Raw genomic sequence first — 19076 nt, 5'->3', positions numbered from 1 at the left:
CAACTAAAACTACTCAACTCCAAATTGCAAATAAAAGGGGGAGAAATCTGGTCTCAAGGGAAAATGCTTCTCCAAAGCCACCGCGGAAACAAAAGAAATCTATGATGGTAAATGCAAATCAACCTGAAGTTGATAGACACCAAGATGATGTTCAACATCAAGAACCTAGCATAAATGTGCACACAAATTCTAATGCTGGGACATCGAAACAACCAGACGCCGTTGTTATGGGAAATCACACGGTGTTTGAAGAAATCAATGAAATTTCCATAAACTATATCGATTCGGGAGAATCATACAATAGAAAGACTACACTTGTCGACAGATATTTCTCCTCTAAAATTGCTAAAACCCTTCAACTGGATCCAGAGCCAAAATCTATGAAAGAGTGACTGAAGCGCTCAGATTGGCCTAAATGGAAGGAGGCAATTGAGGCAGAATTATGCTCGCTTAATAAAAGAGAGGTATTCTCTAAAGTAATGCCTACTCCTCAAAAAGTCTTCCCTGTGGGAGCTAAATGGGTTTTCGTTCGAAAAAGGAACGAAAATAATGAGGTGGTGAGATATAAAGCGAGACTAGTAGCACAAGGGTTTACGCAAAGACCCGGTATCGACTATGACGATACATATTCTCCTGTAATGAGTGGAATTACGTTTCGATACTTAATATCATTGGCAGTACAAATGAATTTATCAATGCAGTTAATGGATGTAGTGACCGCATATCTATATGGGTCACTCGATGCGGATATTTATATGAAAGTCCCTGATGGACTTAAAATCCCTAATCCAAACACAAATCGCAACATGTATTGTGTAAAATTACAAAAGTCACTCTATGGCTTAAAGCAGTCGGGTAAAATGTGGTATAACCGGCTTAGTGAGTTCCTTCTTCAGAAAGGATACTCAAATAATGATGATTGCCCATGCGTTTTCATTAAGAAATCCTCAAAAGGATTTTGCATCATCTCAGTCTATGTTGATGACCTCAACATCATTGGTAACGCAGCAGACATAACTGTCGCACGCAATCATTTAATGACGGAGTTTGAGATGAAAGATTTGGGTAAAACCAAATTTTGCTTAGGTTTACAACTTGAGCACCTTCCCTCAGGAATACTCGTTTATCAGCCCGCTTATATTCAGAAAGTTTTGGAAAAATTTAATATGGATAAATCATATCCATCCAAGACACCAATGGTCGTTCGATCCCTTGATATGGAAAAGGATCCCTTTAGACCTAGGGATGATGACGAAGAGATACTGGGACCTGAGTTCCCGTACCTGAGTGCCGTAGGAGCACTAATGTACCTCGCAAATTGTACTAGACCAGATATTGCCTTTGCAGTAAATTTACTGGCTAGACATAGTGCTGCTCCAACCAAACGCCATTGGGCAGGAGTAAAGAATATCTTCAGATATTTAAATGGTACTAAAGACCTTGGTTTATTCTATAAGAAAAATCAAGAAATGACCTTGATTGGTTATACTGACGATGGCTATCTTTCTGATCCCCATAATGCTAGATCACAAACTGGATTTGTATTTTTATTCGGTGGAACTGCTATCTCATGGAAGTCAACTAAACAGACTTTAGTAGCAACTTCCACTAACCACTCTGAAATAATTGCATTATATGAAGCTTCACGTGAGTGTGTATGGCTTCGCAGAGTGATTAATCACATCCAGACATCATGCGGCATAGGTTCATTAGAATCACCAACTATTATGTATGAAGGTAATGCTGCATGTGTTGCTCAAATGCATATGGGATATATTAAAAGTAATATCACAAAACATATTGCTCCAAAACTGTTTTTTCCTCATGAATTACAGAAAAATGGAGCAATTGATATTTTGCAAACAAAATCATGTGACAATCTTGCTGATTTGTTCACTAAGTCTTTACCAGCAGCTGCATTTCAAAAATGCATTCATGGCATTGGTATGAGACGACTTAGAAATTTGCAAAGTTCAGGGGGAGAAATCTCCAATGAATGAACTTAGTATTTATCATCTAATAATAATATATTGTACTCTTTCCTTATGAGTTCTCCAACGGATTTCTCATATAGGTTTTAATGAGACAATTATTATACCAAGGGTATATCGGATTCCTATATTTTCTCCTTATAATTTTACAGGATTCGTTGGAGAATATCAACTCTACAAGGTCAAGAAAAGTCAGTTATTCAAGATCGAGAATCATCAGGATCTTACAAAGATTTTCCATCACTCCAGATATGTGAAGATTATCAAGACAATGAAGATTAGAATACAGCGTTGTCCAAGGGGGAGTGTTAGGAAATATTAGCGTTAGATCTAGGCTAATATAGCAGTTAGAATTTCCCTAGCATAACTACCTAGCAGTTAGATTTTTGTCCAATCGCTGTGCGTTGTGAAAAGTTGCGTTCCTTCCGAACAGACGCATGTAAAAGAACCGACCTTGTAACCCGACTGTTGGCCTACTATAAATAGCCGCAGTCTCTATCAATAAAGATTCCATTCGCTTCAATCTCTCTCGCTTCTCTCGTTTCTTCACAGTTAGAACGTGCAACAATGGTAAAATATGCGAGAAACAAGTCTACAAAAATTCAGATGGTGCCAATTCGTTTGCACCGAAGATTTGTTTTATCTCATCTCCACTCTCCAGAGTCCAGAGTATTCTGCAATTTTGACACATAGGTACTGTAGAAACGAATAAGATAAGCTCTGAGCAACGACTACTGAGAGGCTTGCTTGTCTCGTTGGTACACGAGTCGGATCCCGTGAATTTCAGAGTGGACGAATGGTCGATTGGCCGGTGGTCTCGCTCTCTCGAATGTAGGTTCAGGCAGCGCAAGGCACGCGTTTCGACTGTCGTGTCCATATATACGCCCATTCTTTGCTGCTGACGTATCTCCACCGTTTAGTTTGGAGTATTTTCTTCTGCTACAAATTTTTTTAAAAAATAAGTATTTTATTGTTTAAAGTTTAAGCATTACGCTCGGCCTTTACATAACAAGTGTTCCAGAACACAAGTTACAACCATAAATAAAATGAAATGCTCAACAAGTGTACAATAAAGAACGTAAAATAGTCTAGAGCCAAGGAGGGCCGATCCGTAGGTCACGCTGCCATCCATGTTAGGATACAATATCCTTTGTCGTATTCTCCAATTGTATAGACACCTTCGTAAAAAGATCGCGATGCTTCACATGTTGTCGAGGCGACCATGAACGAATCATACCTGCACTGGAAGATAAACTGCATAAAAGTAGCATTTTATTGTTAAAAACATTGTCATTATACATAGCCAAAGTGACCAAATAACGGTACTCACTCGCAGCCTAATAAGTAGCTTCAACCTAGGATCCGCACCATCGTGCCAGTTGCCGAATATATTCGCAACGCTACGTGGTGGGTATAAGGTAGAACATATCTGGAAAATTCGTACTAAAAGAATAGGTGCTTTATAGTCTCGCCATGATGACAGAAGACACACATTTTACTTCCCTCATAATTGTGTTTTGCAAAGTTATTTTTAGTAAGAATTACCCCTCGACGATGATACCACACAACCACTTTATTTTTCAGCGGGATCTTAATCTTCCAAATGTTCTTATTATTTTCATCTGAAACATCAGGTTGTCTCTAAGTAGAGGCGGCGTGTGGTGGAGGCCATCTGTGACCATGGCCCATCCTTGTTTTCCAGGTCTACCTTACAATTTCGTATAAATTTGGGTCATCAACATCAATTGGCCCAGTCTATACTGAGCTGGCCCATCCTTCGCGTGTGTTGTCGCGCTCCGCTAGTGTCTCTAAGCATTATAGATAGAAGCCACCGAGAATAAGCCATTCTCAGTAAGATGGATTCCATCAAAATACATCGGATTCCCGCGGTAAATGGATCTAGACGATGTAGCAAGGTATTCCACGATGCTTGTCTACGGCCAATGATAGTTCTTTTGAACGACACATTCGGTGGGGAAGTCTCCAACACCTTAGCGAGTGTATCACCCTTGTGTCACATAATATTGTACATTGCCGGATATTATTCATGGAGAGTTTCATCGGCAAGCCACTTATTATGTTAGAACCTAATCTTCGATCCATCCCTAATGCAGAAAGATCTGTATAGGAAGAAGAACTTCTTATTCGCCATAATAACGGTCTAAAAAAGCGAATCATCGGGTTTTCAATAAATCTGAGACAACTCATTAGAGCCAACGTATTTTCTGCTATAGATGTGACGCAGGCTAAAACTAATGTCTCGTCTGGCTCCGGCAAAACCATTTCAAATCTGCGTTCGGCGTCGGCGATGATGGAAGTCAGCTGTGCAAATCAGCGCCAAGCAATTTCGTCAGAAACGACCCAGTGGGTTCAACACCAACTTCACTTTGGCGCCATCCTACTGTGGCACATACCTTGCCTGGCGCCAACCATGCTTTGCTTCAATCTGCACTATTTTAGCTTCATCGCCGAATCCAAAGGTGAGATTTCAAAAGAGCTATATGCATGGGACATACACGAAGTTGTCCTCGACGTGCAAACACACCCAAATAGTTGCAAAATGGGGACAAGTGGTACAAATAGTTGTAATGCGGGTTCAAAAACACCCAGAACCAATCAGAAGTAGCCATTTGGCTTGCTAGGCTAGGGAATGAACAAAGCTTCCGGGTTAGGTTTTTTTGTGAATCCCCCGCTGGATTTTCTTGACTTAATAAATTGACCCCTATTTTTCACGGTCGGGCAGGAAGGGAATATGCGAAAGAATATTCGTGCCTAACCCAAATTCCCAAATCGTTTTCTCCCGGTGGCGACGGCGGCACGGCGGACCAGTGACGGCGCGAGCGAGGAAGTTCCAGCAGCGGCGTGGAGGAGGAATGGAGGAAGAAGCTGGAGCAGGCCACCAGAGTGGCATTTATCCCGGCGGAACAAGCTCGAGCAGTGGCGCAGGCGAACAGTGGCGAGTAACCGCAGAGGTACTCTAGGATGGCAAGGTATGCTCTTTTCTGTATTTGAATGAATTTGTGTTCCAAATTAGACGACACATACACTGAATTTGGACCGCTTTTACTGCATTTCTGGTAGCTGTGCATAAATCGATGGATGATGCCAATGTTGATGGGAACAACCAGAGCTCTTGCACTTGCAGTTCTTCTCGTGTGATGAGGAAAGTTGCAGCAGAAAATTTGAGGCTGGAGAATGTTGTTGCTGATCTGGAATGTGAAATGCAGAGGATGAAGTTGGAGAAGAAGAAGCTGTTGAGGGATCACAAAGCAGATATGAAGTGGAGGGAGAAGAAGGAAGGTGGTATTCTTGTGTTAGGTGTTGTGTGTGTGATGGTTTATGTGGTTGTTGCCCTGATGATAAGGGGATTTGTTTGAAAAATCATGTAGTCAATGTAGCTCTGCAATCCATGTTGTTCTATGAAAATTGGATAAATAAATTCAAGAATACATGTCTTTTTTATCCTTGTATTGCAATGCCAATATGTTCAGATAGAAACAAATGTGGAGCGAAATTTCCAGCACAATACTTAATTCTGTTCACAAAATTATGACAAAAAATAGCAGAATTCGTGGCAACATTGTCTCACAAGAATTGTCACGATTACATGCATTTTGACAAGGAAAAAATTGTTGGATCTCCTCTAGACATTCCCATGTGTAGGTGCATTTTGTGAAAGGGATTTCTATTTTCGTGCCCTCAGATCCTTAGTTGTACTCCTCAATTTTCCCCAGCTCCTTAGTTTTTCCTCAGTTTTTTCCAAGTCCTTGTCTGAAATCCGCAGAAGGAGCTCGGACGGGAGGATTCCCGTTTAGTTGACCGTTCCGTGCTGACGTGTCGGGCCGCGTCGTGTGGGGCCGCATCGCGTGGGGCTGGTAGAAAGGGACCGCGTGGGACAGGACGAGACCGCGTTTGGTTGTACGTGAGCAGGAGCTGGGTTCTGTCTCTATCGGCCCAAATTGGCATCCCTTTTTAAGAGCACCTTTTTTTTTCTCTCTCTCTGTAACAATTCTCTCTCTTTTCACCAAATTAGTAGCAAATCTAGAGAAGCTTCTATTTCTGTCTTTTTTCAATGATTATTGCCTTTTGGCCCTCGTTTTTCGTCCAATATGGTAACAAATCTAGTAGCAAATCTAGAAGCTAGTATAGCATAAATTTACAGCAGCATAATAAATCACGAAAACTAAGTATAATACATAAACTGCATACAACAGCCAATAACGATGTTAATGTTCACGACAAACTAAGCTGAAAATAATACAAGACGCAATGTAACGTATCTATAATTTCTTATGTTCCATGCTACTTTTATGATGATACTCACATGTTTTATACACACTTTATGTCATTATTATGCATTTTCCGGAACTAACCTATTGACAAGATGCCGAAGTGCCAGCTCATGTTTTCTGCTGTTTTTGGTTTCAGAAATCCTAGTAAGGAAATATTCTCGAAATTGGACGAAATCAACGCCCAGCATCTTATAATTCCACGAAGCTTCCAGTACACCGGAGAGGCACCAAAGGGGAGCCCTGGGGGGCCCACACATGTGGCCGGCGCGGCCCAGGGGGGGGGCGCCCTCCTGTTGTGTGGCTGCCCTGTAACCCTTCCGACTCCGCCTCTTCGCCTATTTAAGCCTCCCTGACCTAAATCTTCGAGACGGATAAGCCACGGTACGAGAAACCTTCCAGAGCCGCCGCCATCGCGAAGCCAAGATCTGGGGGACAGGAGTCTCTATTCCGGCACGCCGCCGGGACGGGGAAGTGCCCCCGGAAGGCATCTCCATCGACACCACCGCCATCTTCATCACCGCTGCTTGTCTCCCATGAGGAGGGAGTAGTTCTCCCTCGAGGCTAAGGGCTGTACCGGTAGCTATGTGGTTAATCTCTCTTCCATGTACTTCAATACAATGATCTCATGAGCTGCCTTACATGATTGAGATTCATATGATGAGCTTTGTATCACTATTAATCTATGTGCTACTCTAGTGATGTTATTAAAGTACTCTATTCCTCCTCCATGATGTAATGGTGACAAGTGTGTGCATCATGTAGTACTTGGCGTAGTTTATGATTGTGATCTCTTGTAGATTATGAAGTTAACTATTACTATGATAGTATTGATGTGATCTATTCCCCCTTCGTAGCTTGAAGGTGACGAGTGTGCATGCTATGTTAGTACTCGGTATAATTGCGTTGGTCTATCATGCACTCTAAGGTTATTTAAATATGAACATCGAATGTTGTGGAGCTTGTTAACTCCGGCATTGAGGTGCTCTTGTAGCCCTACACAATTAATGGTGTTTGTCATCCAACAAGAGAGTGTAGAGTGGTTTTATTATGTGATCAATGTTGAGAGTGTCCACTAGTGAAAGTATGATCCCTAGGCCTTGTTTCCAAATACTGCAATCATCGCTTATTTACTGTTTTACTGCATCTTTACTTCCTGCAATATTACTACCATCATCTGCACGCCGGCAAGCTATTTTTTGGCTCCGTTACTACTGCTCATATTCATTCATACCACTTGTATTTCACTATCTCTTCGCCGAACTAGTGCACCTATACATCTGACAAGTGTATTAGGTGTGTTGGGGACACAAGAGACTTTTTGTATCGTGATTGCAGGGTTGCTTGAGAGGGATATCTTTGTCCTCTACCTCCCTGAGTTCGATAAACCTTGGGTGATTGATACGTCTCAAACGTATCTATAATTTCTTATGTTCCATGCTACTTTTATGATGATACTCACATGTTTTATACACATTATATGTCAATATTATGCATTTTCCGGCACTAACCTATTGACGAGATGCCGAAGAGCCAGTTGCTGTTTTCTGCTGTTTTTGGTTTCAGAAATCCTAGTAAGGAAATATTCTCGGAATTGGACGAAATCAACGCCTAGGGTCCTATTTTTCCACGAAGCTTCCAGAAGACCGAAGAGGATACGAAGTGGGGCCACGAGGTGGCCACACAACAGGGCGGCGGCCCAAGCCCTGGCCGCGCCGGCCTGTTGTGTGGGCCCCTTGTGACGCCCCCTGACCTGCCCTTCCGCCTACTTAAAGCCTTCGTCGTGAAACCCCCAGTACCGAGAGCCACGATACGGAAAACCTTCCAGAGACGCCGCCGCCAATCCCATCTCGGGGGATTCAGGAGATCGCCTCCGGCACCCTGCCGGAGAGGGGAATCATCTCCCGGAGGTCTCTTCATCGCCATGATCGCCTCCGGATCGATGTGTGAGTAGTCCACTGATACGTCCAAAACGTATCTACTTTCCCGAACACTTTTGCTATTGTTTTGCCTCTAATTTGTATATTTTGGATGCAACTAACACGGACTAACGTTGTTTTCAGCAGAACTGTTCTGGTGTCTCGTTTTTGTGCGGAAATCCAACTTTCAGGAAAATCCTCGGAATTTATGCGAAAGGTCCTATTTTCCCAGAATATTGACGGAGCCAGAAGGGCAAGCCAGGTGGGGGCCCGAGGGCCCCACACACTAGGCCGGCGCGGCCCAGGAGGGGGGCGCGCCGCCCTGTTGTGGGCGCCTCGGCTGGCCCCCGACGCCCTTCTTCGGACTACTTAACGCCTTCGACCTAAAAACGCACGGGGGTTAGAAGAAATCGCCAGAAACCATCCAGTACGCCGCCACCGTCGCGAAACTCCGTCTCGGGACCGAAACTCCGTTCGGCACTCCGCCGGGACGGGGAATTGGAGGAGATCATCGCCATCATCACCACCGACGCCTCTCCATCGACCAGCCATGTTTCCCCCATCCATGTGTGAGTAATTCCCCCGCTGTAGGCTGAAGGGGATGGTAGGGATTGGATGAGATTGGTCATGTAATAGCATAAGATTGTTAGGGCATAGTGCCTAGTGTCCGTAATTGGTACTTTTATGATATTGTTGCAACTTGTTATGCTTAATGCTTGTCACTAGGGCCCGAGTGCCATGATTTCAGATCTGAACATGTTATCGATTCATGATGATATTCATTGCTTTATGATCTTACCTGCAAGTTGTATACACGTATTGTTGTCCGGAACCCGAGGCCCCAAAGTGACAGAAATTGGGACAACCGAAGGGGATGGCGGTGATATGAGGATCACATGTGTTCACGGAGTGTTAATGCTTTGCTCCGGTGCTCTATTAAAAGGAGTGCCTTAATTTCCAGTAGATTCCCTAGAGGCCCGGCTGCCACCGTGCTGGTAGGACAAAAGATGTTGTGCAAGTTTCTCATTGCGAGCACGTACGACTAAATATGGAACACATGCCTATTGATTGATTAGTACTTGGATACCGTTTTGTTATTATCCGCAAATGCCCCGCTTTGATTGTTACATGAGTTTCTCTCATCCATGCAACGCCCGTTCATCCATCCCTGTGCCTACGATATTTTAATCCTGTTGTTTACTATAATCACTACTGCTGTCTTTGTTACTCTCTTCGTCGTTATTTCACTACCGCTACTCGCTATAAAACTGTTACTACTGATAAACTCTTGCGAGCAAGTCCGTTTCCAGTGTGCAGCTGAATTGACAACTCCGTTGTTAAGGCTTTCAAGTATTCTTTGTCTCCCCTTGTGTCGAATCAATAAATTGGGTTTTACTTCCCTCGAAGACTCGTTGCGATCCCCTATACTTGTGGGTTATCAAGACTATTTTCTGGCGCCGTTGCCGGGAGCATAGCTTTATTTGGAAGTTCACTTGGATTGATATTGTTCGCTGCAAATTCTCCATCATGGGTAAACCTCGCTTCACATGCTGGTACTTCTGCTAGATCTGAAAATTCTTATAATATTGGTGATGCTTCTGCTGTACTTGATGATAGTGGTTCATTGGGATCTTTTCTAGATGCTACAATTGCTAGGTCTAGACAAATTGAAAATGCTGAAACTCCTAATGAAAATGCTGCTACACTTGTTAATTCACCTGAGTCTATTGAATACTCTAGTGATAATCTTGATGAGGATTATGTAGAACTTGATGATGATTTTATTGATAAATGCAATGCTACTACTGATGCAAGAAAAATTAAAAAGTTGCTTGCACAACATACTCGTTAGATATAAACTCGTCTCCTGATCCTAAATTTGCCACATCTCCTATAAACATTAAGGACAAGGATTATGATTTTTCTCTTGATTTGTCTCATATATCTATTGTGGAGAAAACACCTTTTTGTGGTACTGAAAAAGAAAGTGTTGTAGAACACATGATTGAGCTATCTACTCTTAGTAGCTTGTTTTCTGATGATGTTAAGAAGCGTACTTATTTCGTTGCTAAAATTTTTCCTTTCTCATTAAAGGATGATGCTAAAACTTGGTATATTAATTTGCCACCTGATTCTATTAATAGTCCAAAAGAATTGCTTGATGTTTTCTTCCGGAAATACTTTCCTGCTAGTGCTCAACATATTGCTTTGCAGAGAATTTATAATTTTGATCAGGAAGATGGAGAGAAATTGCCTGAGGCGTGGGCTAGATTTTGCTCTCTTATTAGAGCTCGGCCTGACCATGATTTGGAAAAGCATGATTTACTTGATATATTTTATAGTGGACAAACCATTGAGTCTAGGGCATAACTGGATAGTTGTGCTGGTTGTGTTTTCAGGAAAAGAACTCCAGACGACGCTGAAGAATTATTGGCTAGAATAGGCCGGAATCATGATGATTGGTCTACACCTGAACCAACCCCGACACCAATATTGAAGAAGAGGGGTATGATTAAATTAAATTATGAAGATATGAGGGAAGCCAAGAAATCTCTTAAAGAGAAGGGTATTAAATCCGAAGACGTGAAGAATTTACCTCCCATAGAAGATTCATGTAAGATCACTCCCCCTTCATCCAAGATTGAGGTACACTCTCTTGAACGCTTTACTAGAGAAGATATTCCATATTCAAAACCTCCTGCTCAATGCTTAGATGAGTTTGATAATTATATTGTTCAGCAAAGTAATTTCAATATGAGAGTATAGAATCATTTAATGGAAAATTCTCGAGCTATTGGTGAATTGCATGGTATTGTGGAGAGAACCTCCAATGATGTTAAGATTCTTGTTAAACATTTTCAAATGGTTCAAACTCAAATTGATCAACTCACTAAAGTGCAAAATGACTTGTTAAAAGATAATTCTAAAGAAAAACATGCTTATGAAGTAATAACTAGAGGCGTTGCTTCTACCCAGGATCCTCTATATCCTGAAGGGCATCCCAAAAGAGTTGAACAAGATTCTCAACGAACTGAAACTAGTGCTTCATCTAAGAAAAAGAAAAAGAAACATAAAAATGTTGTAGAATCCTCTGAGCCTATTAATGATCCTAATAGTATTTCTATTTCGATGCTGAAACTGAAAGTGGTAATGAACATGATAAAGATAATGATAAGAATGATGCTTCTGATAAAGAAGAGGTTGAAGAAGAACCTGAAAAGCATGCTAAAATAAAAAGTATACTAAAGAAGATTGTATTGCTAAGAAACATGGTAGTAAAAGGGAACCTTGGGTTCAAAAGCAAATGCCTTTTCCTGCTAAGAAACTAAAATCAAAGGAAGAAGAACACTATAATAAATTTTGTGATTGGATGAAACCTTTATTCCTGCAAATACCTTTGACTGATGCTATTAAATTGCCCCCTTATTCAAAGTATATGAAAGATATTGTCTCTAACAAAAGGAAAATTTCTAATGAGGAGATTTCCACTATGCTTGCTAATTACTCTTTTAATGGTAAGGTTCCAAAGAAGCTTGGCGACCCAGGTATTCCGACTATTCCTTGTTCGATTAAGAATAATTATGTTAGAACTGCTCTATGTGATTTGGGAGCGGGTGTTAGTGTTATGCCTTTCTCTCTTTATAAGAGACTTTATTTAGATAAGTTGATACCGATCGATATATCTTTGCAAATGGCTGATAAATCTATTGCTATTCCCGTTGGTATATGTGAGGATGTTCCTGTTCAAGTTACTAATAACTCGCTTGATATTAACCGATTTTGTTGTGTTGGAAATGCCTCGAAGATGATAATATGTCTATTATTCTTGGGAGACCTTTTCTTAACACCGCAGGGGCTGTTATTGATTGCAATAAAGGAAAAGTTACTTTCAATGTCGATGACAAGGAGCATACCGTTTATTTTCCCAAGAGGATTGAGAAAGCATGTGGAGTTAATACAATTTCTAATGTGAGAACTATCAAAGTGGGAACTATTGATTGTCCAATATATGAGCCTAAAGAAGAATACCAAACTCTTGTGATTGGATCCATATCAATACAATACAAGGTAACATGATTGATTTGAGGTTTATTTCTTCTTATGTTATGTAAAATTTATTTGGTGGCAAGACTTGATCAACCTTGTTAACAAATTCATTTTATATGCATAGAGGAACTAAACAACATCTCTTTCTTCCTCCACTTGATCTACTTGCTGTAGCATTTTTGTTTTGCAAAGTTCTTTAGTTAATTAGAGATTTCAAAAAATTTCCTGCCCAGTAATAATAATTTTGACACCCAGAAATGTGCATTTTTCAAAGTTTTCAAAAATTCACAAAAATTATACCATTGGTCCTATTTTTCGACGAGGCACTCAGGAACACTCGGGATGACCAGTGGGGCACCCTGGGTGGCACCCCACAGCCGGCGCGACCAAGGAGGGGGCGCGCCACCCGGCGTGTGGGCCCCTCCTTGCCCCACTACTTCATCTCTTTCTCCCATTCTCTTCTCTCTCCCAAAAAAACTCGCACCGAGTTCCTCTCACTCGCGTTTCTCGCTCAAGAGCTCAAGATTTCTCGATCTCTTTGCTCAGCCCAGATTTCGTCCGAAATTTGGCACATTTGCTCTCCGGTATGTGACTCCTTCGATTATCCAAGTAGAATTTTGTTTGGTGGAGTATATCTTGAATATTTTACTGCTGTAGGTAACATGTTTAGTGAGTTTGCATGCTTGTTCTAAGTGGTAGAAACTATTTTTGATGCATGATTAGTTCTCTAGCAAGTTCCTATGATAGTTTCCCTCAATTATATGTCACCAAATCAAATTTTATAATGTTTGTTGAAAAATTTCAGAAAAGGAAGATGGATAATTGTAACTTTGGAGAAGTGTTTGAAAGAGAGACAACAAGCACGGGGGGGCCCTCGAGGTCATCCACCCGATTCAGGCAATCCTATAATGAGGACCTCATCGCACCAAGCTTCGCACCCGAAGAGGACAATGGAGTCCCTAATGCTTCATCCTTCCCATGTTATGACTTTTTGAGTAATGCAAGGTTGTTGGATGATTTCTTGACCCTCGTCGGTAAGGCAGGCTTAACCACCTATGTGGGAGATGAGAGTGAGCAATACTACACGCTCACTAAAATCTTTGTAGAGAGCTTCAAGTTCAACAATAAGCACTTTCGCCCGACAGTTGCATTCAAGATCTATGGTAAACCTATTACTATGAAGTTGGAAGATTTTTGTGCCGCATTGGATATTGCCCCTGTAGGTACAGCAAGGAAGATCGAGGACAACCCCAAGGAATTGCTGGAGCTCTATCGAGGAATCACCAATGATGATTGTCGCACCATTCAGCGTGGCAAGATAAGAAACATTCAACTCCCCGCCATTAAGTATTTTGCTTATTACATCGCTACTAGCATTCTTGGTAGGGAGAACACTAGTAACATATCTAGCTATCATCTTGGTTTCTTAATTGCTGCACTCACTGGGGACACGCCTTATCATCTTGGTGCTCTTGTTGCTCGCCGCTTGTCTAACAAGGGGCCTATATTTGGAGGAATTATTGCTTCGCGCGTTTTAGCATATCTAGATCTTCCTCTTGACCCTACTGATGTGAAAATAACTCCTATGAGGCTTGATATTGCTGCTATGAAGAGTCATCAATTTGTTACAACCGACTCTAGTTTAGATAACATTGTCTATAGAATATTGTTTGCTGACGGGGAAGAGAGGGAAATCCTTTTGCCGCAGCCAGATTTGTTCAGTATTGACAGGAAACCATGGTCGCGCTCTAAGGAGGAGGTGGATGAGCAATTGAAGATACAAGGCTTCCACCAGCAGCATGACTCCGAGGACACCGAGCCCTCCTACGACTACACCGTCACGTATCCGGGTGCTTCTTCCAAAGACATACCCGGAATATGATCCATCTTCGTCGTACTACGGAGGTGCCACTTCATGGGCACCATGGGGTTGATCTCCACTTAGGCCAAAAGCCTAAGCTTGGGGGGAGGTATACCGGCATCACTCATTCTTTGCATATTATGGTTGCTGGATACTTGTATATACTTGTTTAGTTTCTTTGAGTGGTTTTCCAATGAGAGGAAGATGATATTTGGGGAAGTGCTGCCTGAAAACAGATTCTGGACTGTTACTAAAAAAATTCGTGAGCACAGCCAGAACGTTATTTTGAGCTGACAATTTTTGTGCATGTTCCCCAGGTTATTATCTACCTTTCATTAGTTGAACACTTTTCGAACTGAGCAGCGTAATAATTTCTTAAAAATCGATTACTGTACTGCTGTCAAGTTTTGGCAGATTTCTGCCATCTTGCTTTTCTGTGTTTCTTTTATTTTTCATTTTCTTGTTCTTGCTTTGTTTCTTTCCTAAAACACAAAAAGACCAAAAATATTTCTGTTGTTTCTCTTCACTACTTGTTTATTTTAGTTTCTTGATTTTATCTTGCTTTATTTGCTATCGTTGGTTTGCTATAAGAAAATCCAAAAAGATTTTGCTTTGTTTGCTTGTTTCTTTTGTTCTTGCTTCCAATTTCGAAAACACCAAAAGTATTTGCTGTTCTTCTTTGGTTTTTTAAAGTTCTTTATGAGTTCAATGGTCTTCGGTGGCTGGAGCGTGGTTTTCATTCCATATTATTCAAGCTACACAAGTGAAAAGGCAATAATGACGATATTCGACGATCTGATTGTGGTGAGAGGCTGGTATGAACTCTATTTGTTTTCATTTTTGTACATATACTCATCCATGTGAGCATGCTTAGTTGGTTCATGTGAGGTATATGTCATTTAAGAAAGTCTAGTAGTTCATGATCTCTCATGATTAGCTCCAATTTATTAATATGAGTAGCATGTCATAAATATTTGCTTGCATTGCTTTATTCATAGATAGGTATGACATTGTGGTATCCTCCTCCGAATAATTCTCTTGAATCAACTTGGCACATGCTCACGCATGCATATGACTTAACAAAATGTCAATTAAGCCTCGATGATTTACTTTACCTCGTAGTTCTTGTATCACTTTTATGCCTCCGTTAATTTATTTTGTCGCAAGCATGATTATGACAAGTCATCGCTCTCTTGATTGTCGCTTCCCGCCTATTGCTAGCCTTCACTTGTACCGAGCGGGAACGCTGCTCGTGCTTCCAAACACATGAAAACCAAGTTATTCCAGAGCGTCCACCATAAATACCTATGCATGGCATTTCAAACCATTCCAAGTAAATTCTCATGTGCTACCTTTAAAACCTTCAAAATGCTTCTCAATTTGTGTCAATGTTTTATAGCTCATGAGGAAGTATGTGGTGTTTATCTTTCAATCTTGTCATTTACTCTTGACGGACTTTCACTGGACTAGTGGCACATCCGCTTATCCAATAATTTTGCAAAAAGAGCTGGCAACGGGGTTCCCAGCCCCAATTAATCAACTTTCATTAATAATTCTCTTCACATGTTTTGCCCCGATTTATCAAGTAAGCAACTTAAATTGCAAATAGACACTCCTCCATGGTATGTGATTGATGGAAGGCACCCGAGGATTCGGTTAGCCATGGCTTGTGTAAGCAAAGGTTGGGGGAGTGTCATCCATAATGAAACTAAAATACGTGTGTAAACAAAAGAGAAGAGGGATGATTTACCTTGCTGGTAGAAATAACGTCCTTCATGGGAGCCGCTCTTGAAAGTCTGGTTGACGAGGTAGTTAGAGTACCCATTATCATTCGTTGACAACAACAAACACCTCTCAAAATAATTTTACTCCTGTTTTACAAATGAAAAGCTCTAGCACATGTTAATCCCTGCTTCCCTCTGCGAAGGGTCAATCTTTTACTTTTACATTGAGTCTCCATCCTTTATTTGAGCACTTTCTTGAGAGCACAACTGTCATTCTTAGTATAATATGCTTGTCCCAAAATGTGATTAATTGTGGTATAACTTTGATGCTCTAATCTTTGATAACCTCTACTTCCAGTCTTCTCATGAACCTCAAAGGTGCCCAAGCATTTATGTTTTGTTGTACAATTATGGGCAAGCGAGATACCACTTTATCATATCATTCTATGAACATTGCAATCCTGCTGATAGACATGATTCATGATGCTCATTATTAATTTATTGGTACCTTTTCCATGATTGGCATAGCTATTAGATGATTTTATTTGCATGTATCTTATTATGAACTGCTTACTTGCCATATCATGAGAATATTTACATCATATGAACAAATGTGTTCGTGAAAGTTCTTTTATCGCACTCAGCTTGTTAATCGAATTGCTTGAGGACAAGCAATAAGCTAAGCTTGGGGGAGTTGATACGTCCAAAACGTATCTACTTTCCCCGAACACTTTTGCTATTGTTTTGCCTCTAATTTGTGTATTTTGGATGCAACTAACACGGACTAACGCTGTTTTCAGCAGAATTGCTCGGTGTCTCGTTTTTGTGCAGAAATCCAACTTTCAGGAAAATCCTCGGAATTTATGCGAAAGGTCCTATTTTCCCGAATATTGACGGAGCCGAAGGGCAAGCCGTGTGGGGCCCGAGGGCCCCACACACCAGGCCGGCGCGGCCCGTGAGGGGGCGCGCCGCCCTGCTGTGTGGGCGCCTCGGCCGGCCCCCGACGCCCTCCTTCGGACTACTTAACGCCTTCGACCTAAAAACGACGGGGTTAGAAGAAATCGCCGTAAACCATCCAAGACGCCGCCACCGTCGCGAAACTCCGTCTCGGGACCGGAAACTCCGTTCCGCACTCCGCCGGACGGGGAATTGGAGGAGATCATCGCCATCATCACCACCGACGCCTCTCCATCGACCAGCCATGTTTCCCCCATCCATGTGTGAGTAATTCCCCCGCCGTAGGCTGAAGGGGATGGTAGGGATTGGATGAGATTGGTCATGTAATAGCATAAGATTGTTAGGGCATAGTGCCTAGTTTCCGTAATTGGTACTTTTAAGATATTGTTGCAACTTGTTATGCTTAATGCTTGTCACTAGGGCCCGAGTGCCATGATTTCAGATCTGAACATGTTATCGATTCATGATGATATTCATTGCTTTATGATCTTACCTGCAAGTTGTATACACGTATTGTTGTCCGGAACCCGAGGCCCCAAAGTGACAGAAATTGGGACAACCGAAGGGGATGGCGGTGATATGAGGATCACATGTGTTCACGGAGTGTTAATGCTTTGCTCCGGTGCTCTATTAAAAGGAGTGCCTTAATTTCCAGATAGATTCCCTAGAGGCCCGGGCCGCCACCGGCCTGGTAGGACAAAAGATGTTGTGCAAGTTTCTCATTGTGAGCACGTACGACTAAATATGGAACACATGCCTATTGATTGATTAGTACTTGGATACCGTTTTATTATTATCCGCAAATGCCCCGCTTTGATTGTTACATGAGTTTCTCTCATCCATGCAACGCCCGTTCATCCATCCCCGTGCCTACGTATTTTAATCCTGCTCGTTTACTATAATCACTACCACTGTCTTTGTTACTTCCGTCGTTGTTATTTCACTATCGCTACCGCTATAAAACCGTTACTACCGATAAACTCTTGCGAGCAAGTCTCGTTTCCGTGTGCAGCTGAATTGACAACTCCGCTGTTAAGGCTTTCAAGTATTCTTTGTCTCCCCTTGTGTCGAATCAATAAATTGGGTTTTACTTCCCTCGAAGACTGTTGCGATCCCCTATACTTGTGGGTTATCATCCACCCCTGGACTATGGGTCCATAGCAGTAGCTGGATGGTTGTCTTCTCCTCATTGTGCTATCATGTTAGATCTTGTGAGCTGCCTATCATGATCAAGATCATCTATTTGTAATGCTACATGTTGTGTTTGTTGGGATCCGATGAATATTGAATACCATGTCAAGTTGATTATCAATCTATCATATATGTTATTTATGTTCTTGCATGCTCTCCATTGCTAGTAGAGGCTCTGGCCAAGTTGATACTTGTGACTCCAAGAGGGAGTATTTATGCTCGATAGTGGGTTCATGCCTCCATTAAATCCGAGGACGATAGACGTAAAGTTCTAAGGTTGTGGATGTGATGTTGCCACTAGGGATAAAACATCGATGCTTTGTCTAAGGATATTTGTGTTGATTACATTACGCACCATAATTAATGCAATTGTCTCGTTGTTTGCAACTTAATACCGGAGGGGTTCGGATGATAACTCCGAAGGTGGACTTTTTAGGCATAGATGCGTGCTGGATAGCGGTCTATGTACTTTGTCGTAATGCCCCGATTAAATCTCATAGTACTCATCATGATATATGTATGTGCATTGTTATGCCTTCTTTATTTGTCAATTGCCCAACCGTAATTTGTTCACCCAACATCTCGTTTATCTTATGGGAGAGACACCACTAGTGAACTGTGGACCCCGGTTCTATTCTTTACATCCGAAATACAATCTACTGCAATTGTTCTTTACTGTTCTTCGCAAACAATCATCATCATCCACACTATACATCTAATCCTTTGTTTTTAGCAAGCCGGTGAGATTGGCAACCTCACTGTTACGTTGGGGCAAAGTACTTTGATTGTGTTGTGCAGGTTCCACGTTGGCGCCGGAATCCCTGGTGTTGCGCCGCACTACACTCCGCCACCAACAACCTTCAACGTGCTTCTTGACTCCTACTGTTTCGATAAACCTTGGTTTCTTCTCGAGGGAAAACTTGCTACCGTACGCATCACACCTTCCTCTTGGGGTTCCCAACGGACGTGTGTTAACTGCACGCATCAAGCTCTTTTTCTGGCGCCGTTGCCGGGGAGATCAAGACACGCTGCAAGGGGAGTCTCCACTTCCAATCTCTTTACTTTGTTTTTGTATTGCTTTACTTTATTCTATTTAC

This window comes from Lolium rigidum, chromosome 2 (genome assembly GCF_022539505.1).
Source record: "Lolium rigidum isolate FL_2022 chromosome 2, APGP_CSIRO_Lrig_0.1, whole genome shotgun sequence".
NCBI lineage: Eukaryota > Viridiplantae > Streptophyta > Magnoliopsida > Poales > Poaceae > Lolium > Lolium rigidum.
Note: the sequence above shows the minus strand (reverse complement) of the source record.